General features: G+C 35.2%; 1 pseudogene; it reads right to left on the reverse strand.

The window, feature by feature from the left end:
* Positions 1-23,943, reverse strand: part of LOC131042243 (soluble inorganic pyrophosphatase-like) — a 153,859-nt pseudogene that overhangs the window by 32,866 nt on the left and 97,050 nt on the right.

Raw genomic sequence — 23,943 nt, forward strand, 5'->3', positions numbered from 1 at the left:
TTCTTCCACTGCGGTTTATGGTTTGATTAAAAGCAGACTTTTGACAGTATGCTCTTGTCTTCAAGGGTTCTTTGTCAAATTCACTAGATTTGTTTTGGATATAACGTTTGACGTGATGAAGGAATACTCGATGAGATTTGAATAGTCGATGATTGATGTATAAGAATTTGTTTCTTTTGATGAATTTGGAAAAACTAGGTTGTTGTTTCTTCAACGTGATTACGATAAAGGTTCTTTCTTCTCAGAATATGAGGATTAGTCATGCATGAGTGATCAATGGTTTCCTTTGATTGGTTTGGATTCAGTTGATCTTGTTTGAAAAATTTCAAATCTTACTCTATCAGAGTGAAGGTTTAGATGCCCCTTCATGACAAAGCGTGTCAAATGATATGGATAGAAGCTTCCCGATATGGAAACCTGATTTAACAATTTGAAAATTTTAAACAAGTGGTTTTTGTGAGATAAAAATCCGTAAGATGGTAAAGGATTCTGTTGATACTGATGATGAGGTTTCTAGATTATGATAAGAGAGACATCTTTTATCATGTGATTCATTTAGGATCCTGACAACGTTTGTTCTAGCGCAAATTTAGCTCAAGAAATAGTTGTAACGATTGGTTTTTGTCACTCTGTGTTGATGAAAATGATGCTTGATGGAGAAGGTTTTGGAAAATGTTTTTAAAATTTTTAAAATTTCTTACTGTTTTGCCCTCTGTTTTTTTTTTTTGGATCACGTGCTAAAATAGAGGCTACATGTGCTACTGAAATGCCTCTATGCGCTAATATAATAACCACACGCGCTAAAGTTTTGATTGTTTGAAATTATTTTCTAACTGTTTTGAAAAATATATGCGCTATTCTGGGCCTGTCACGCGCTAACTATTGAAATTTATGCGCTAATGTTTGTATTCCACGCGCTAAGCTGTTGCTTCCACGTGCTTCACTGTTTTTCTGATGCACTAAATGTTTCAACACTAATTTGACCTGGGATAAAACGCTGCTATTTTGAACCGACACGTTAACTGGATGTTTAGATGCGCTAACAGAAGTACCTTACGCGCTAAGAGGTTGCTCTTATGCGCTAATCTGCCCTGATTTTTCTTTTGTTTGAGTTTTTTGTGAATTTTGAATTTTTGTGGTGAATTTTTCAAGTTTGATGGATGATTTTCTGAAGTAATAAATGCAAGCACGGCACAAAAAGTACAACCATTTTGCCTAATCTAACAAAAATTGTATATCCTGCGAGGATGTGTTCAAATCCCCAATGTTTTAACAGGTTTTGATACAAGTAATACACTTCAGAAAGACTCTTTAGTCAAGGGTCATAAACAACATCATAGCCCACTAGTCTTGATACTCCGTCAGCTCAAACAGTCGTGTCACCCCCTAAAGGGCGCCCGTTTTTTTGCCTTTTGCCAGAAATTAACCCAAAGTAAATCGCTTCACAGTTGAGTAGTTATCTTGGGAGATATATGGTGAGTAATCTTGGGGGCGGATTCTTCCCCACCCTTGCACTATGATGTTATAAATATCTGGTTACAGACTCGGTTCAAAGCTTCTATTTCTAGGGTTTGTAATCAGGCTTCCCATTCGGTCGTCAGTGATAAACTCCCTCAAGAGGCTTCCCAACCTTTAGAACAAAGGCTTTACGTATCTCAAGGATACTGGGGGAAGGCTAATCGCTGCGTGTAACTGTTGAAAAGGACTTTCGTCACTTTCCACGTTTGATTATAGTGAGTTGGAATTCTTGGTGTTAAAGCCATTCCCCACTTAGGTCGTTCCCTTCACACCGGCCATAAATGGCTTTAAGAGTTGATTCCAACTCCTCGAGAAGGCAGACCTACTAAAGGTTTTACTGCTTGAAATAAATAAAGCTTTTTAAGAGTGGTCTGGATTTTTGATCACCCAGTTAAGGGGAGAGCATATTCCTTCCACTTTCGAGACAAAGCAATCAAGTTGGTTATTAATAGCCTTTCAATTCAGTGATTTGCTAAAATCTATGTGGAGATATTGCTCCATGAAAACATGATGTTCTTTTTATCCCTTTAAGGCAATGATTTTCTGATCTATGAACAAGGAATTGGTCCACAAAGCAAAATTTTCAATGTTTTGTCAACAAAAGAAATCGATCAAAAGGAAATTTCCCGCTCCACCTGCAAGAAATTGTCAGAGTCTTGCAAAATTTCAATTAAACAGTTAGAAAATCTGAATTTTGGTGGACTTCTACAAGTCTAGATTTTATTTTGGTTACAATTGTAATTTTCTTGCTCACTGTCTGTGATGCGCTACAGAAAGGACTGTACGTGCTAAAACAATATCTTAATGCGCTACACTGTGTTCCGCATGCGCTACTCTGTTTTTCTCCAGCGCTGAGACCTACAGGAAAAGTGATGTTTTGATGCGCTAAAAGATGATTTCTACATGCTGGATGATGGACTTAAAGCGTTAGATCGTAAACTGGATGCGCTATCTGAAAGACCCGAAGCGCCAATAAATTTTGCAGATACGCTACTCTATTTTTCTTCCACGCTGAGACCTACAGGAAAAATTTTAGTGGAGGTCATGTGCTAATGTAAAGACTTTAAGCACTAGAGTAGGGACCCCAAGCGCTGAACAGTGGAATGGATGCGCTACGCTGTTTACTGGATGCGCTAAATAGTGAATTGAACGTGCTAATTCATTTTTTTCGTGTGCTTGCAAAAGTAGTTAATTTCAAAAACCGATTTGATATTTGGCGTCACGCCCCACGGTGGGCGCCAGAAATGTATGTGGGAAAAGCGGATCAATAGAACTTAATATGTAAAAATATTTCAAAAGACTTGTCCACACACACACAGGACTTCTTAGTGCAAGCTATGGAGTAATAAAGTATTACTCAGCTTCCCAAGGTTGGTCCCATGGTTCTCTATCCTACAATGTCCCTCAAACCAATGTTCTTGCTCTCAGATCACTGAGCAAAATGGTTTGGGGATGGCAAATGTAAGAACGAGGGATGCTTTGATAGATTTTAAAATGGAATGCATCCTAAGCTATGCATGATTATAGAAATGCAATAAACTAGATGATAAGATGACAAGGTTAGTATGAGTACTATCCTAACATGATATATTTAGTCTATGATTGAGCTAAAATGATAAAGAAAGTATTCTAAACATGCATACTTAGACTAATTCTTGATTTAAAAGAGGCTAAAATGATGAGCATAAAAATGATATGAAAGCTTGAATGTATTTGAGCATAAGTGTGATACTATAAATTTGGAGGATTCATTCTTAAAAATGGAGGAATGAGAGCTCTATTTATAGCAAAAATATGGCAATGGATGGTCAGGATTGAAAGAGTTGATCAAGGGTTGAATTTGAAAGTTGGGGATCCATGTTTGCAATTTGCACCAATGAAATGGTGACAAGTGTCAACATCGGGTTGGGTTGAGAGAAGGGGTTGGAGACATTAAATGCCTGAGAAGACCTTAAGGTTATCCAGAAGGTAAGGGTCAAGTCTAAATTAAGATTACCCACTCGATTAAGAGTTAATCCAAGGATAAACCTTTGTGCAAATGATTAAGAGATAATCATGGTCAAAGCATTAAAGGCCTGATGAGACCCTTGGGTTGGATAAAGGTTGAGTTAAAAGGAATAATTTAACCATGTAGGAGGGTTTGAGTTAACCATTAATGGTTATGAAGACTTTGGGGATTTAAGTGGTTGAAGGTTGGAAGCCTTTAATGGTTATCAAAGACTTTGAGGAATTAAGTGGTTGAAGGTTGGAAGCCTTTAATGGTTATCAAAGACTTTGAGGATTTTGAGAAGTGACCTCCCCTTGCTTAGGGATGTGACAAAGTTTAGAAGATGGGTTAGGCTAATTAGAAGCGATTAGAAGAGTTTAGAAGGGATTAAAAAGGGGTTTAGGAAGGCAAGTGGGAGATGTACGAAAATGCAAGTGGATGGAGGGATAATAGGATTTAATTGAAATAAAGAATTTCATTTAATTTGGTTGCAATTAAATAAATTAGATTTATTCAATTTAGGATAATTATTTAATTAAATTTGAATTTAATTAAAAGTGGATAGGGGGAATTTAATTAAATAAAATGGTTTATTCATTAAATGGGTATAGTGAATCTAATTTAAATAAATTGAGTAATTTACTTAATTAAATAGAAGAATGTGGATAATTTAATTAAATAGAGAAATGAACATAAAATATTCATTTAGGAATATGGTCATTTTTATACGTCTACATTAATAGCACTTGAATTGTTACAGTATATAACAGCAGTCTCGTCATACACAACTCTAATGTCCTTCACCATCAACTTCATTCAAACTACCTGAATAGAATTACTAGCACCAGCAATGTATTCAAATTTTGCAATAGATAGAGAAATAGCATCTTGCTTCTTACTCGCACATGAAACCAACTTATTCCCCAAAAAGAAATCTCCACCAGTAGTGCTCTTTTGGTCATCAACATCACCTTTAGTCTTAGTTCCAGATGCAATCTCTATACCGGAGGCATTCACATTCTTGCATTTACCATTATTGAATTGCAAATCATATCCCTTATCAACCATCTATCCAACACTCAAAATATTATGCTTCAAACCTTCAACATATAAGACATCGTCAATATTATTTTTACCATCAAAATAAATAGAACCTCTGCCATGAATTACTCAAACTTTATCATCTCTAAATCTTACTATACCACCATCATACTTTTGCATATTCATAAATTTACTTTTATCACCTGTCATATGATGTGAAAAACCATTGTCAATTACCCACTCATCTTTCTCTTCAGTCTTAGCAGCCAAAGATTTCTCCTCAACAATACAGCTTGTAGAATTTACTGGTACTGAATCATCTTCCTTGATAACAATAAATACAAATTCATCTTCCGAATTCACTAATTCTTGATTGGTCTCACCTTCATTAGCAACATAACAACATTTCTTCCGATATTTGTACTTTCAGTTAGGCTTATCATACTTATCATGCCTCTCATATCTATCGTTCTTATCAAATTTGTCATGCTTATCATACCTTGACATTCTTTCAAGACACCTAGAAGCAAAATGTCCTATCTTATTACAAGAGAAACAGTTCAAAGGTAACTTTCCATCATACTTATTGGCTCCCTTAGGCAATCTCTGAGCAATAAGTGCTTCAAGCTCATCCAACTCTTTTTCATATTCTTTCATCTCTCTTATTTCTCTTTCATATTTGGAAACCCTAGATGAACTCTCTCCTGGATCATACTTCTGCTTCCCAGATATAGAGGCTTTAAATGTAGTCTCAGATTTACCATGTGATTCTCCAAATTCACTCAACTCAAAAGCAGAAAGTTTACCAACCAACATGTCTCTTGTCACAGTAGTCACAATCCAAATCTCATCAATAGCAGCAACTTTAGATTTATAAGCAGGAGGCAAAGCTCTCAGTACTTTAGTAGCAATCTCATCTTTTTCAAGAATTTCACTAGCACATCTGATGTTCATGACAAGTTAATTCACCTTAGCCATAAAGGATGATACGTTATCATCATCTCCCATCTTCAGCATCTCATACTTTCCTTTCAAACTACGTAGCTTAGAAACTTTGACATGTTTATCTCCTTCATACAAGGTCTCTAACTTTTCCCAAATCTCATTTGCAGTCTAAAGTCCCATCACATTAGTCATCTCTGAATTGGTCAGGGCACTCAGCAATGCCTCTTTAGCTCTTATGTTATGTTTAGCGTCCTTGATCTTAGTTGCGGTAACCGGACCATTCTGAGGAACAATGTAGGCATTCTTTATAATCTTCTAATAATCTTCTCCAAGACACTTCAAATGACACTTTATCTAATCCTTCTATACAGTATAATTGCTTCCATAAAATATCGAACTCTCTTTCTTGAAAACATAGGTTTCCATCATGAATCTCCTCAAGCAGTCAATCTTAGTCTGGGGGATCTAGCTTTGATACCAATTGTTGGCAACAACAATGAAGGAAAACTGAGAGGGGCGGTGAATCAATTTTTACCGGATTAAATAATTTAAGCACAACTTCAAATATGATCAACTACAACAAGAACAAAGATAAGAATAATAACAACAACACACATAACACCAAGATTTTGACATGGAAAACATGCATTCATGAACACTGCCTAGATCTCACTAAGGTACACTTCCTCGAGCTCTCAAAATATGATAACATGGAAGGATACAACCCTCAGGGAAGGTTCACTACCTTACAATAACATTCGGACTACAATCCGGCTAAGATGAACTGAAAGAATAGCATCTACTAATGTCTGGTGACAGTTTCGGTTAAGCACAATTGTTTGCCCTACAACACACTCTGCTCTACACTTCACACTGAAAGATAAATTCAATTGTTTTCACATACACCATTCTCTAATAATGTAGACACAACACCCATACACCCATTACATGAATATAACACCTATTTATACAAATCATCAACCTTGACTACAAGGTCAGTTCAACCCTTAACACCTAATTACAAAGTTACATCATACGATACATAAATCAACCACCGGACCAATATAATGTCGTTGCTGATATAGAATGGACCCAAATCAAAACCTTGAACACGCAACACCACTAGAAATCTTACCAAGATCAACCACAACACATTACACCACCGAAAATATCACATAACATGAAGAATATCACCGGACCCATAAGATCTTCAATAACACTCTCAATGATCAATGCAGACCACCAAAAAAAATAGGACACCATTAGGAAACACCAACAAGCACATTAGAATCATCTGTAATAGTTGCACCAACACCACTTAATCAAATCACCATCGATCAACACGTTGATACTCAAGAACACTCAACAGCAGCAACTGGGACTAGAAAGATAAATCGTGGAGCACAAAATCACAAACCACCTAAATTGAAGATACACATGAGCATCCCAAATGCTCTCCTAAATCTACAACTCAAAATATAATCATTTCGGAGCACAATGAATCAAATACCAAAACACTACAACACTAAAGACTGAAAAACCAATCTTCATACCAGAAACCATAACTTAATCAAATCACCACTTAGCATCATGAAACCAACACTGAATGAAGTATCTCTAGTTGATTCAACATATTAAATAGGTAAACCAACCATATCAACTCACTTCAATCACCAAAACACCAAAACAACTCTCTACAACACCATAACATAGGAATATGTTGACATCAATGACAATAACATATCCTAGTAGCAACAATATCCAATAATTATTAAATTTATTTATACAATACATCAACCTATGAAACATAGGTCGGCTAAACCCTCAATACAAATTACAAAATAATAACCTCACATGCTACAACAACATATGCGGACCAAAACAATGTTGGCTAAGACATAGTCTGGACCCAAATCAACATTGCAAACATGCAACACCTCCAAGAATCACGCCTCAATCATCCGCAACATGCCACAACTCCATAAATGTAGCATAACATGAATAATACCACCAAACAAAGAAAATCTTCAATAACAGGCACAACAATCAATGCAGACCATCAACACTCACAGAACATGAACTAGAAATATTCACAAGCAACGTGGATTGCATCACAACAACCACAACAACTTGTATTATTAGAATCATTACCATCTCATCATCGGAGCTCAAGAACAACATCATAACCAACTATCAACATGAAAGATTTGCTTGTGGACATCCAAATCATGAACCAATCAAATTGAGCATACACATCAACATCCAGAACACATCCCATAAATCCACAACTAAAGATATAGCAATTCCAAAGCAATTCAGAGCACAAACCATAATACTGAATAACACAAACAATTGAATATCAATCTCAATACCAGATCTCATAACTCGATCAAAATATCACACGGACTACTGAAAATTATGATGAATCAACTAAAGATAAGTATCTATAAATCCATTAAACAGACTAGCCAAACCAACTCATTTAATCTAACTGCAATGCTGGAATACACAGATGAATATGTTGACATCAATGACAATACATCATTCCAGCAAACTCTCAGCAACATCCAACAATCTCCCCCTTTGGCACTGATGGCAACATATGAATGTGAAAAACAATCAATGCAAAGAAATAAATTATCCCTCAGCAATCTCCATCAAATTCACAAGGATCAGCTCAAATAACTCAAATTACAAAACCTAGAATTCATTGTGGTTTTTCAGATGCTTCTCTCCCCCTTTGACATCAATGACAAAGGTTAAGGAATTACGATTCTCTCCCCCTTGAATTAGCTTCACAAATTTGAACATCAAAACCATTGAACACCAACACTGACTACTCCCTCTAAGTAGTAGCCTCACTCATCAATCTGGATGACAAGATATCTATGTGAAGTTCACTGGACTGATGCAAATCCATGCATCTTAGTTCTTATCAGGAGGGGTAATTATCCCTATCTTCTCTTTGAGATACTCAAAGGTATCTTTAGGGAATGGCTTCATAAATATATTTGCAATTTGTTGCTTTGTAGATACATACTCCAATCTGACTTCTTTCTCATTCACATTCTCTCTCAAGAAATGAAACTTGATTCATATATGATTTATTTTGGAATGCATCACCGGATTCTTTGAAATATTGATAGTACTTCAATTGTCAGAGTATATAGCAATAGGCTCATCATAAATAACTCATATATCCTTCAACATCTGCTTCATCCAAATTACCTGAGTAAAATTGCTAGCAGCAACAATGTATTTAGCTTTTGCAGTAGATAAGGAAATAGCATTTTGCTTCTTAATTGCCCAAGAGACTAGATTCTTACCCAAAAAGAATGCACCACATGTAGTACTCTTCCAATCATCAAACTCATCAGCCTAATCAACATTAGTAAAAGCACTCAAAGTGAAATCATCATTCTTAGAATACCACAAACCAAAATCAATTGTTCCTTTCAAATATATGAATATCCTCTTTATAGAAGCAACATGACATTCCTTTGGATCATCTTGAAATCTAGCAACATGACATACAACATTCATTATATCAGGTCTAGTCTGAGTCAAATACAACAAGCCACCAATCATAGATCTATATCTGGTCTTCTTAGCTTTCAGAGAATCATCGTCCTTTTTTAGCTTACATCCGGTCACCAAAGGTGTACCAACAGGTTTAGAATCCTCAAAACCAAATTTATTCAACAATTCCTTCACATACTTAGACTGAGATATAAAAATACCTTTATCCAACTGAGTAACTTGCAATCCCAAAAAGAATTTCATTTCACCAATCATAGAATCTCAAATTCATTCTACATTGTCTTTAGCAAATTTCTTACATAGGCAATCATTTCCTCCAAAGATAATGTCATCAACAAAAACTTCAACAATCAAAATATTATTCTGATTAATCTTGAAATAAAGATTATTGTTAGCAGTACCTTTATCGAATCCAAGATTCATCAAATACCAGTCCAATCTGGCATACCAAGCTCTAGGGGCTTGCTTCAACCCATACAATGCTTTCTTCAACTAGCAAACCATGTCCTTTTCTTTTGTCAACTAAAATCCATCTGGTTGCTCAATGTAGACTTCTTCTTCCAACTCATCATTAAGAAAGGTTGATTTGACATCTATCTGATAAACCTTGAAATATTTGTGAGCAGCATAAGCAAGAAACAATCTAACATCTTCAATTCTAGCTACCAGAACAAAGGTCTCCTCATAGTCAATTTCTTCCATCTGTGAATAACCTTTAAAAACAAGTCTAGCTTTATTTCGAACAACTTCACCCTTTTCATTCAACTTATTTTGGAATACGCATTTAGTTCTAATTATATTTTTATCCTTAGGTCTAGGAACAAGAATCCATGTATCTTTCTTCTCAATTTGATTATGTTCTTCTTCCATAGCGTTAATCCAATTTTCATATTTACAAGCTTCATCAACACTTTTAGGCTCAATCTTGGAAATCAAACAAATTTCTTCAGCAAGTCTTCTCCTAATCATCACATCTTTATTCTTATCACCAATAATCTGATTTTCTAAATGATTCAACCTTACATACCTAGGAGTTTTAGTATTTTCTAAAATTTCAAGCTCTTGAACTCTTCCTTCTGTATTACCTTCTGCACCTTCATCCTCATGATTTTCTAGAGTAGTCTAGTCTTCACTTTGGGTTTGCACTTGTCTTTCTTTATCTAAACTAGCAACCTAATCATCTAGTTCATATTCACAAGATCTAATCTGATATATGTTTCCTTCATCAACCTTCACATTAGCACTTTCAAAATCTTTCTCAATCTTTTATTATACCACTGGAAGGCCTTACTTTTAGTAGAATAACCAAGAAATATTCCTTCATCACATCTAGCATCAAACTTTCCAAGATCATCATCTCTTTTGATATAGCATTTACTACCAAAAATTTTGAAATATCTAATAGTAGGAGCATGACCAAACCATAACTCATAACGAGTCTTACTAGTACCAACTTTGGCATTTACCCAGTTAAGAGTGTATACTGCAATACTCATAGCTTCTCTCCAAAACATATGTGAAACATTTCCTTCAATCATCATGGTTCTAGCAACTTCTTTAATTGTTCTATTCTTCCTTTCCATAACACTATTTTGTTGTGGTATCCTAAGAGCAGATAATTGTCTCTTGATTTCATGCTCTTCACAATATGCATTAAACTCACCGAAGGTAAATTCTCCACCTCTATCAGATCTCAGACATTTCAGCTTCATTCTAGTGTCAGTTTCAACTCTAGCCTTGAAAATCTTGAACTTCTCCAATGCTTCAGATTTCTCCCTTAAGAAGGTAACCCACATTATTCTTGAATAGTCATCAATCAGCAAAATGAAATACCTATCACCCTGCAAACTTCTTGTTCTAGTAGGACCACACAGATCAGTATGCTCAAGATCCAAAAATCCATTAGAATTATACTATTTTCTCATATAAGTAACTCTTGTTTGCTTCCCTAATTGACACTCCTTATACACCGAATTAGAGGGCTTTATTAACTTTGGTAGATCGCTTACCTCTCTAGTAGAAATTTTACATGACACATCCTTTTATACCATAACCAACTTTCATCAATCTAAGCAATCAAACAACTTTTACCACCAGCATTCAAGTGAAAGACATTACCTTTAGTCTGAGTTCCTAATGCAATCTTAGTTCCAGAGCTACTCAAGATTTCACATTTGTCATTCTTGAATTACAAGTTATATCCCTTATCAACCATATGACCAACACTCAGAAGATTATGCTTTAATCCTTCAACATACAACACATCATTAGTATTGTGCTTACCATCAAGAGAAATAGAACCTCTACCACGAATTATACAAGATTTGTTATCACCAAATCTTACTAAACCACCATCATACTTTTCAAAGCTCACAAATTTACTCTTATCACATGTAATATGATGAGAGCAACCACTGTCAATTACCCATTCATCTTTCTCTTCTACTTTAGTAGCTAAAGCTTTCTCCTCATTAATGCAGCTTGTAGAATCTTTAGTTACGGGATCATTTTCCTTGATAGCAATGAACACAAATTCATCACCTGAATTTCCCTTATCTGACTCATCATCTATCACACCTTCATCAAGAGCATAATAACACTTCTTCTGATATTTAGTCTTATATGGCTTAAATGGCTTCTTGGGATTTCTCTCTCTTTCTGGACACCTTGATGCAAAATGTGCTATCTTATTACATGAAAAGTATTTAAGAGACAACTTACCTTCATACTTATCGATACCTTTAGGCAATCTTCTGGCAATAAGTTCTTTAAGATCCTCAAGCTCTCTTTCTTCATCTTCCATCTCTTTCTCATATCTAGATACTCTTGTATAACTTTCTCCTGGATCATGTCTCTGCTTCCCAAATATAGTAGCTTTGAATGCAGATTCATTCTTAGGAAGAGGATCACCAAACTGACTCAACTCAAAAGTAGCAAATTTACCAACCAACATATCTCTTGCCACATTTGTCACAGTCTGGATCACATCTATAGCAGCAGCCTTATTTTTATAAGCAAGAGGCAAGGATCTCAATACTTTAGCAACAATCTCAGATTCTTCAAGGACTCCACCAGCACATCTGATTCCACACACAATCTCATTCACTTTCTACATAAAAGAAATAATATTCTCATCTTCACCCATCTTCACTTTTAGGTTCTCATACTTTCCTTTCAAGCTTTGCAACTTAGTGAATTTCATATGATTGTCACCTTCATGCAAGGTCTCCAACTTTTTCCAAATCTCATGAGCGGTTTCAAGATCAATCACATTAATCATTTTGGAATCTCACAAGGCACTCAACAATGATTCCTGGGCTCTAATATTGTATTTTGCTTCCTTTATCTCTTCCAGAGTAGTATGACCATTATGAGGAACATTATAGACATTCTTAGTAATCTTCCAGTACTCTTCTCCAATGCATCTTAAAAGAACTTGCATTCGGCTCTTCTAGAAGTGTAGTTCATTCCATCAAATCTTGAACTATCCTTCTTGAAAGAAAAGGTTGCCATCTCATATCTCCTCAAGCGGTCAAGCTTCTTCTGGAGGATTTATCTCTGATACCAGTTGTTGGCAACAATGCAACAAACAAAGTGGGGGTGAGTCAGTTTGCACCAAAAACTTCTGCAACTTAAACCACAATTTTTATCTATTAATGAACAATTAAAGCATTGAACAACACCACATCAACAACACACATAACACCAAAAATTTTGACATGGAAACCTCGGTTAAGGGGAAAACCACGATGGGAACCTACCCACAATGAGATAATACCATGTTAGGAGTAAATGGAATATTACAATGGGGAATGCACATGCATTTAGGCACACTACCTAGAGCTCACTACTCAAAATAAGAAATCTAGAAAGGCTACAACTTTAAGGGAAGGCTCACTGCCTTACAGGAAGTCTCACTAACTTACAAAACATTCAGACAACAGTTCGAATTGTATGAACTGTGAAAATAGCATCTGCATATGCCTGGATACAGTTCTGGTTAAGCACACAGTCTGCTTTGCAACACTTCTCTTCTCTTCTTCACTTTCGAAAGATTAAATCACTTGTTCATACATCCAACTCGATCATACACTCACATATTCAATGCAAACACTCACAAACATTCATCTTACATGATTATTACATTTATTTATACAAGACATCAACCCATGAAACATAGGTCGGCTAAACCCTCAATACAAATTATAAAATAATAACCTCACAGGCTACAACAACAAATGTGGACCAAAACAATGTCGGCTAAGACATATTATGGACCCAAATCAACACTGCAAACATGCAACACCTCTAAGAATCATGCCCCAATTATCCGCAACATGCCACAACTCCATAAATATCGTATAACATGAAGAACACCACCGGACAAAGAAAATATTCAATAACGCGCACAATGATCAATGTGAATCATCAATACTCATAGAACATGATCTAGAAATATTCACAAGCAATGTGGATTTCATCACAACAACCACAACAACTCGAATTATCATAATCATTACCATCTCATCATCTAATCTCAAGAACAACATCATAACTGACTGTCAACATGAAAGATTCGCTTGTGGACAATAACATTGTGAACCAATCGAACTGAGGATACACATCAATGTCCATAACATATCCCATACATCTGCAACTAAAGATATAGCAATTTTGGAGCAATTCAGATCACAAACCAAAATACCAACTAAAACAAACAATTGAATATCAATCTCAATAGCGGATCTCATAACTCAATCAAAACATCATGCAGATCGCTGAAAATTATGCTAAATCAACTAGAAATAAGTATCTCTAAATCCATTAAACACGCTGACCAAACCAACTCATTTAATCTAACTACAACATTGGAATGCATAGAAGAATATGTTGAGATCAATGACAACACATCATTCCAACAAACTCTCAACAACATCCAACATTACCACCATCGGGGAATGTTAGGCAAGCTCAGACTTGTGTAGCCAAGTGGAGTTGATGTTTGCTACCTGTATCAAACAAAACACAAAACACCTATACACATACACATCCATGTATATATCTAACAAATAGGATAAATAACCATAAACATTCCTCAAATATAATCATCTAAACATATGTTAGTACATCATAAACCATCATAGACATAAAACATCATCTACTGTATAGCCATCAAGGATTATAGTACAAAACTCTAACATCAGCATAAGTCCTCATGAACATAAAACATAATAATCCTAATACTTCATCTTACATGTAATCATCAAGTGACCATAAACATTATACCCCAAAATTTCATTGTTTTTACCCTCAACACATAAAAATGACTAGGAAATCATAATTATAATAATAAACCCTTTTATCGCCAATTGGTCCTAAAAATATAAATCCATTATACATACACAACCTTTCTATAAATCAATTGAGTATGCCTACCCCTAATAGACAATATGCAACTAAAGTTAACATGATTCCAAAAGATCATAGTCAAGACCGAACACATAAGGGGTTACCCTAGAACATAATTCATTTCCCAAGAGAGATCACAAATGAAACATGATTAGAAAATCCACTTGTTAACTACTCATTATAACATTAAAAGAGTATCATAATGGGTCACCTCCTAATTATCACAATTAATATATTTACACATTAAACTTAAGCACCGTCATATACATATAAGCAACCAAATATTAAACTCTTTGGAAGGGAATTTTAACATCACATGCATTCTCCAATGATGTGATATCACCCCTTTCCATCTAATCTACATTAGTTCCCATTTAATTACTTAATTTATGTCCATTGAGAGTAGGTTTAGTATCATAATACTTCCTTATCGTACGTCGAAGTGCAGACGCGGATTTAGGTACATGTCAGCCACAATTACTTCGAAAAGTAAAAAATATTGAAAACCCTGCAAAATCAGAATACGAATAAAGCGGAGATGCCATTTCACAATGTTGTGGCAAACAATTAGACTATAAATTAGAAAATTTCAAAACCTGTAGACAAACAAACAAATCAAAAAAATAATTTTAATTTAAAAAAAAAAACAAAAAAAAAACGCATAAAGAGCAAACATATTAGAGTGCAGACGTCATTCTACTAGTGTGAAGATGTTGTTTCTAAGGTGGAGATTGTGTTTCACAGTCAAAGATGTCGAAGGATAGTTCTACAAAAAACACAATGAGAAAGGTTAATTGTTAGAGCAAAGACGTCAATTTGAAGTCAAAGATATCATTCTACTAGCGTAGACGGTGTTTCATGGCGGAGATGTCATTCCACTACCTATGCGTGCTAAATTACAAAAAAACTCAAATGTTGGTTAAATTTAGGGGCATGGGGTCCCACTAGGCATGCCAAAATGAAAGCATTAAAATGTGAAAGGTTAGTTGAACATGTTAAAGTCATAAAACAATGCAAAACATCCAAAATCAACAAGCTCCTCAAATTGAGCTATAAGTGGACGCGCCCAAGCTCCACTTTATTTTCTCTTTTGGTGATTTTGATGTGGAATGCTCTCCAATTGCTACACAACAATATGCTCAAAAAGGATGGATTGATAAAGTGATGAATGGATCATAACGAAGATGAAGATGATAGTTTGTTATTATGATGGTAACAGGGTAGATTGAGTGACGAATTGCACTTTAATGATGATGAAAAAGAGAATGGATTTGAATGCAAGTTAACAGAATGAAATTGTAGAATGAAGTACAAATAAATTGTGAAGGGAGGAGACTCCAATTTATAGGCTTGAGAATTCAAAATGGATGGTTGAGATCAAAATATAATGGAGAGCTAAGATTGAATGAGAGGAGATGAAGTGTCTTGGGCTCTTCGCCTTGTGACATGTGTCACAAGGTGAAGTTTCTTGGGAAGAACACTTGGCATGGGGAAGAGCACAAGGTGTTCTCACACATGTGTGAGAACATCTTGGGAAGAACATGGAGATGACAAGTCGAAGCATTTTTTGCAAAGTGTAAGAGTCCTAGGTTTCAGGAGGATGACATGTGGCTGGAAGGGAAAGTGTAGGGTGGCTCTTATGGGGAAGAGCATTCTCACACATGTGTGAATGCCATTGGGTCAAAGATGAGGTGGGGGAGAATGTAACCCTTGCATGCAAGGTCATTTATGAGGGAGGATCACATGTGGACCTAGGTAGGTGGGATGAAATTAAATTTTGAGAAAATGCTAATAATGATTAGGCTTGGGTTGATTATGCTTCATGAAGGGGATTAAATGGAGGATTTGTAGGAATCAAGATATTAGTTAATTAATTATGCATTAATTAACTAATTGGGATTAGGGGAATATTGAATAAATTATCTAAGGTTGGGGATTAAATCAAATTTTAGAGGAATTATGGGTTTATATAATTAATTGATAAATTAATTATATGGTTGGAGGATCAAATTAATTAAATATAATTTAATTAATTTTTATAAGAATGATGATTAACATAATTAATAAAATTAATAATGTGAGACGATATAAATTAATTAAATATTATTTTATTTTATTTTAGGTGTCTACAGTAGGACCCGTGACTTTAACCACACATGTACATGTCATACCTTGTTAGGATAACCAGTGAACAACTGAGAGGGGGGGTGAATCAGTTGTTGACAGATTATATTAATTAATCCACTTTAAATCACTACACATAAATATTAAGTACCACAATAGCAGAAAAAAACATCGGTAAACAATAAAACTTAAGAATAAAATAGAGAACTAACACAATGCAACCATACCACTTAACACCATGATTTGTACATGGAAAACCTGGTAAAGGGAAAAACCATAGTGGGAAGCCTACCCATAGTCAGATGATACTTCTGTAGAAAGTATGTGATACAATAAGGGGCATGCACATGCAGGAAGGCACATTGCCTAGAGCGTATTGCCCATTACAAAGAGTATCACTGACTACAGAGAGGTTATAACCACCTCAAGATACTTGGACAACAATCCAGTAGAGTGAACTGCCAGAGATAGCATCTGCCATTCCTGATTACAGTCCCAGTTAAGCTCAAATACCAGAGGCCTTTGACCTCTCCCTTAAACCCAATCCGATCACCTATGATCGACCAAAATTCCTTCGCATATGATATAGCATTTCATTCCATATTTTTTCCATTACAATCTACAATGAGATCTTACATCATTTATACAAACCCTAAGGCCTAAACCAATTAGGTCGGCCATCTAAAAGATATTACAATAAGATCATTACATGCATCCACATTACAATGATATGCCATGTCAGCTTAGACCAAAACAACATTAACCAATCCATAAAACATCCCGATAACGTGTAGAGAACATTTTAATATGATACCGGTCCATAACCTAGATAGGTATCGGACCTATTTTGGGTCCACCATGCCAAATCTATGTCTTGAAGCAGTTGAAGCTCGACCAATGATCACCTTCAGCATCCTTAATTCCATCTAGAAGTTGCACCAACACCACTTATGCATCATGTCAAGAATTCTTAGTAAAAGCTCTACCCGTTAAACCTTAAACTCATGCCAGTAACACAAGATCTTTTGTTGGTAACTAAATACCTGTCTGTCGGTAACAGTTAGTGCTAGTAACCAACCATAACAGCTAGTGTTGACATCAATGACAAAACATTAATGCAGCACATAATCAATTCCTCCATAATGCCAACAATCTCCCCCTTTGGCATTGATGGCAACACTAGATGTGAAAAACATCTAAGTACCAAGAAATGCCAAACAAGTCTCCCCCTGTGGAAGACAACCAACAATCTCCTAAATATCAGTAACTCTCTCCCTATGAATAATATCTTTGTAAAGTTCTGAGTTTATTTTCACATCACTATCTCTCCCCCTTTGACATCAATGCCAGAAATCTGACAAAAATATCAAAGCAAGAATGTAAGCCTCTGAATCTCAAAGCTAACTACTCCCCCTGAGTAGTAGCACCACACATCAGTGTCAGAATGAATAGTATCTCTGATAATGTATGTTGGACTGATGCCAAACTGCATCAATCAAGTCTTTGTTGGAGGGGCAAAAACCCCTAACCTGTCTCTCAAATACTCAAATGATTCCTTAGACAGCAGTTTAGTGAATATATCTGCAATCTATTCTTTAGTGTTCACATAAACCAATTTGACTTCCTTTTCTTCCACCTTGTCCTTCAGAAAGTTATATTTTATTGATATGTGTTTAGTCTTAGAGTGAAATACCAGATTCTTAGACATGTCAATAGCTACAGAGTTATCACAATAGATAACTACCGGTTCACTATAATTTACCTTGATATCCTTCAACATTTGCTTCATCCACAAGAATTGAGTGCAATTGGTTGCTGCTGCAACATATTCAACTTTTGTAGTAGATAAAGAAATGCATGACTGTTTTTTGTTGATCCATGAAACCAATTTCTTTCCAAGAAAGAAAGATCCACCAAAAGTGCTCTTCTTGTCATCAGTATCACCTACCCAATCTAAATCTGTATATGCATATAAAGTGAAGTCATCGTCTCTAGAATACCATAAGCCATATTCTGTTGTTCCTTGCAAATACTGGAATATCCTCTTTACTGCACATTCATGATTTTCTTTAGGATTACTTTGATATCTTGAAACAATACTTACTGCATTCATAATATCTAGTCTAGTTTGAGTTAGATATAACAAGCCACCAATCATAGACTTATACCTTGTTGAATTTATCGGTGGTGATGTGTCTTTGATAGAAAATTTCTCACTTGTCACCATAGGAGTACTTACCGGTTTGGAATTATCCATACCAAACTTCTTCAACAATTCCCTCAGATACTTAGTTTGATAGATAAAAATGCTTTTGTCGGTTTGAGTAATCTGCAAACCTAAGAAAAATCTCATCTCACCAATCATGGACATTTCAAATTCATTCTGCATATAATTAGAGAATTCCATGCACAATTTATCTTCATCTCCAAAAATGATATTGTAGACACCTAAAATTGTCTTGTCTAATTAAATAAATATTTTTATTTATTTAATTATTTTAAGCCCAATTCTTCTATTAATTAAATAAATCTTTATTTATTTAATTAATTCATTTATCCTCTTCTAGCCTTATTTCTCATTTAAATAAATACATTTATTTATTTAAATTATCTTTTTCTCCTAAATTAAATAAATACTTTTATTTATTTAATTGATCCCACTTCCTCTATTAATTAAATAAGTCTTTATTTATTTAATTAATTCATTAGCCTTTTCCACCTATGACACATGGCATTCATCTCTTAATTCCTACACTACCTACCCTCTCATTATTTTCTTATTTTCTCTACCTACCCTCTAATCTTAGCCGGCCATTTATCTATTACACCTCTTAATCTTATCCCTCCATTTCTTATAGTGTCTTCTATATAAGGAGATGCTTCTAATCATTCTAATCAACTATTCAATCAATCTACACATCCTAATCATTCGATTCTCCCCGACTACTCTAGGCTTTTGAACTTTCATATGCGATCAAGTCTACTTGCAACCACATTTCCATTCTTTGTTGAGCTCTTGTGCACACATAAAATCTGAGAGCAAATATATCAAGCAAGATCAATGGAGATAGGAAGAATGGAGATTCAAACCCTATTTGACATGTGATGGTATAATCTTTGTGATTTTATTTGATTTGCATTGTCTTAGGTAATATTCATATGTTATGGTGGATCTTTGTTGTTGTTAGGCTAGGGTTTTATGGTTGAATTCATTTAGTCTTTCAATATTGTTTTATCCATTTTCACCATAAACATTTTGGCACGCCAGGTAGGGGACATGGATTTTTGTTAGATCTGTGTTTTTTTGCAGGTTTTTCTAACTCTATATTGTTGTTTTATAAAATAATTTGGAGAATAACCTTGTGCAGCTAGGGTTTTGGACACAAAATGAAGATCTTTGAGAGATTTGATCCGATCTCACAAAAAACTTGTAATTTTTCCATCAAATTGTTTTTGCAGGTTTCGGACAGTATCCAAAGCTCGCAATCCAAAATTCAGATTTGTTGGAGCCTATTTGAGTTTTCTATGATTTTGTTATGAATTTTTATTAAAAAAAATTAATTTTGAGAGCAAGTGAGAGAATTTTTTGGATTTTCTTATATTTTTGGAAATCTCTCTAATTTATACACAGGCTCTATTCTTTGTGATTTTAATTTTGATGCAAAATATTTCCTCAAAAATTGGATCTTTAAAAATTAGGGTTTTTCATTATGTTGATCATATCTCACAAACGGCTTTGTATTTTGGCATTAAAAAAAATTTACAGGTCAAAAACATTATCAGAGGTTCTCTGTAAAAAAATCATATTTTTTGGAGCACATTTGCATTTTCCAAGAATTTTTTATGATTTTTCATACAAAATTACTTTTGAGAGCAAATTAGCAAATTTTTTGGATTTTCTTATATTTTTGAAAATCTCTCTAATTTATACACAGGATCTATTCTTTGTGATTTTAAATTTGATGCAAAATCATTCCTAAAAAATCAAATCTTTGAAAATTAAGGTTTTGCATTATTTTGCTCATATCTCACAAACTACTTAGATTTTTGCAGAATGTTTTTTATGAAGGTTTATAAGACTATCAGGAATGTCCAGTAAAAATTTCAGATTTTTTGGATCAATTTTGCATTTTATATGAATTTTTTATGATTTTTCATAAAAAAATTAATTTTTGGAGCAAATTAGCACATATTTTGGATTTTCTTAGATTTCTGGAAATTTCTTAAAATTTTACAGGTGGTCTTTTTTTATGATGAATCGGATCTTTAAATTGGTCAAAAAAATGCATTGTTGAAAGCCCCTATTTCACAAAGTCTTTTGGATCTAAAATTTACCTAACTTGTGTGCTTGCAGGGAGGGGTGATCATTTGAAACAATCTAAACTACCAACAAAACTTTGTTGTTGTGCCTTGACAAAGATTTTCTTTTGATCTTTATTGTGTGCCTTGTTTTCATAGATTATCAAACACATCAATTGGTGCACTAAAATTGAACCAGTGTCTGTTGTGTCTTGAGCAATAGGCTCTTTTTGTTTCATCTTTAGAGGGTCTGTCTCCCCATGTGGTCATTAGGACTACTAGTGAGGAGAGAACAACCCAAGTGGTAGTGAGGAAAATCCATCCTCTTCCGAACCACTATAAACAATTGTATCCATGGTGAAAGCCATGGGTAACGTGTGTTGATTAGTTCATACCGACACTGTCTCCCCATAAACCTGTTTGATCAAATTTATTTCATCAGTTGTAGGGCGTAACCCCTACTGGATGGGAGCCTTCTATATTTATAGAGCTGAAAGTGCCACATGTATTGCCACACGAGTGGATGCCCTTACTAGCACCTTTTTTGTTTTAGAAAGCCAAAATCCTTCTAGTTGTTGGGTTAGGAGGTTGGACCTCTGGAGCGACCCACACACATACGGATCTTAGTAGAGATACAAAGTTCACCACGGGGAGTTTTCGTGGGGACTGGTGCTTGGCTGCCCCAGAGAAGTAAGTGTCGAGGGTGGAGCCAGTGGGGTCAAGCATCTAAGTATCCACTCTGAATAGCATAGCCTGGGGGGGAAACCCCATTTGGGATCAACAACTATTGTCCTGTCCAGCCATAGGAATTGTGCTTGTCTTCTTTTGAACATTCAAACATTCAAGATCAAACATAAAAACATTGTGTCTTTTGTGTCTTCAAGTGTATGCCAAACATTTTTACATCAAACAACACACTTTCTTTTGAGTCATTTTGAGTCTAAACACTTGCAAACATTGAGTCCTCATCAACATTGTGTCATCTTGTCACAGAAAACAGTTAAAAAATTCAGATTTGGTCACAACAAACAACTTCACAAATTGAAAAAATTTACAATCCAACAAACAAGAGCAATCAGTTTCAGAATTCTTGAGCTTCCTAGGTTATTTTTCCAGGTTTTCATCTAGCATTCAACCTATCTTTGGGTCTCACAAAGTCCATCATTTCTTTACACCTTGCATTACATTCACATTTGTATAAACTTGAGTCAAAAGGTCACTTGTTTTTCCTCATCTTACTTTGTCAACACACTACATACAACAACATATTGCTAAGTGGTCCATCATCAAGGTCTATCACCTTTGGGTCTCATTTGGTCTTACTTAGAGTCAAGGTCAACTTACCTCATCAAGAGAAACTATCATCTCTTTGGAAGTCACACCTACACTACTATATACATACTTGGTCTTACACTTTGGACATTACAAGTACACCTTAGATTCATTTACATTCTATCCAACTCTTGGTCTTCCATACTCTTTTCCATTTTCATCTAGTCTCACACATCTTGGTCAATACCTAGTTCATGGTTGAAACCCGTTCCCAAAAATCTAGGAGAGAATATAAAGAGGCTCAAGAGTCCGCAAACATGAGTGCCTATGAGTATGACAATGATGTCTTTTTCAATTCTGATCATACTACATTACCTGACATGGATGCCTATAGAAACATTCCAAATGTTGAGAACATGGACACTATAAACAACAATGATACACACAATGACAATATGGACAAAATTTCAGTTTATTCAGCAGAAGTGGAAGACTACATTATGGATCCCCATTTTAATCTATTGGTTGAGGAAATAATGAGGAGAGATAGACAATATTGCTTACAAGTGATGGCACAAAGTGGAGCCAAGATCCCTCATGATTTTGACATGTCTCAAATAATGGAAAATTGACCTTTGCAACAACCTCACCTCAACATGGATCAAAGGAGGCCTAATAGTGGAGGTAATAGAGGACCACATCTTGTGCCTGAATCACCATCATCTTTGTTTCAAAAACCTGAGGTCCCATACACACATGGTCAAGCATATGATACTCACCTTCACAAACCATTATGCAAGTCTTATGCAGAAAAATATACTCAATCACATGCCAATGCTAAGGACCAACCACCAAAGCAATTGGATATCCAAAGGCATGTTCAAAATTTGGACACAAGGAAACCCCGTGTCAAATTTGGGGGCAACACACTAGAACAAACTCATGATATGCGTGTAGAGTATGGTATACATGGACAAAACAGATATTCCATTCCTCATCATGACTCTATACCAAGTAGTCCATATGTGCAGCATCACTATAGACCTCCTCCATATGAACATGTGTATGATCAATACCATCCATATATGCAACATGCTCCTCCTCCACCTGGTGCCTCAGGCGTGGGATATGGTCTAAGAAGTCGATCTCCACCTAAGAACAATTTGGAACAACAAATTAAGGACTTACAAAAGAAAATGGAGGACGTAAATACACTAAAGCCAGCTTACACAATGAGAGACATATGTCCCTATCCATTTGACAAAAGCATTCCAATGCCTCCATATCCTACACACTTTGTGACACCTAAGTTTGATAAGTACATAAGAAAAGGGGATCCTAAGGCACCTATAAGACATTTTTTCACAGCTTGCATTGAGGTAGCAGTAGAAAAGACATATTTGATGAGATTATTCCCACAAAGCTTAGGTGATCAAGCTATGGAATGGTTCTCCCAACTCCCACTTGGAATTAAGTCATGGGGTGAATTAGCAGAGGCATTTATCCAACATTTCTCATACAACATAGAGACGGACATATCAGTCACCACTTTGTGCAACACCAAGCAAAATGATGGAGAATATTTTTCATCATTTTTACAAAGATGGAGAAATCTAGCTAGCAGATGCTCTTGTGAAATTCCAAAAAAATAAATAGTAGAGATGTTCACCCAGAATCTCCACAGAGAAATTGGTTATGACATGAGAAAATCTTTCTTGTCCACTTTCAAGGACATCGTTGAAAAAGGCTTAGCAATAGAGAAGGTCCTAATTGAGCAAGGCATCATCAAGATATTCAAAGAAAACAAA

Source organism: Cryptomeria japonica, chromosome 1, assembly GCF_030272615.1.
Source record: "Cryptomeria japonica chromosome 1, Sugi_1.0, whole genome shotgun sequence".
NCBI classification, from domain to species: Eukaryota; Viridiplantae; Streptophyta; class Pinopsida; order Cupressales; family Cupressaceae; genus Cryptomeria; species Cryptomeria japonica.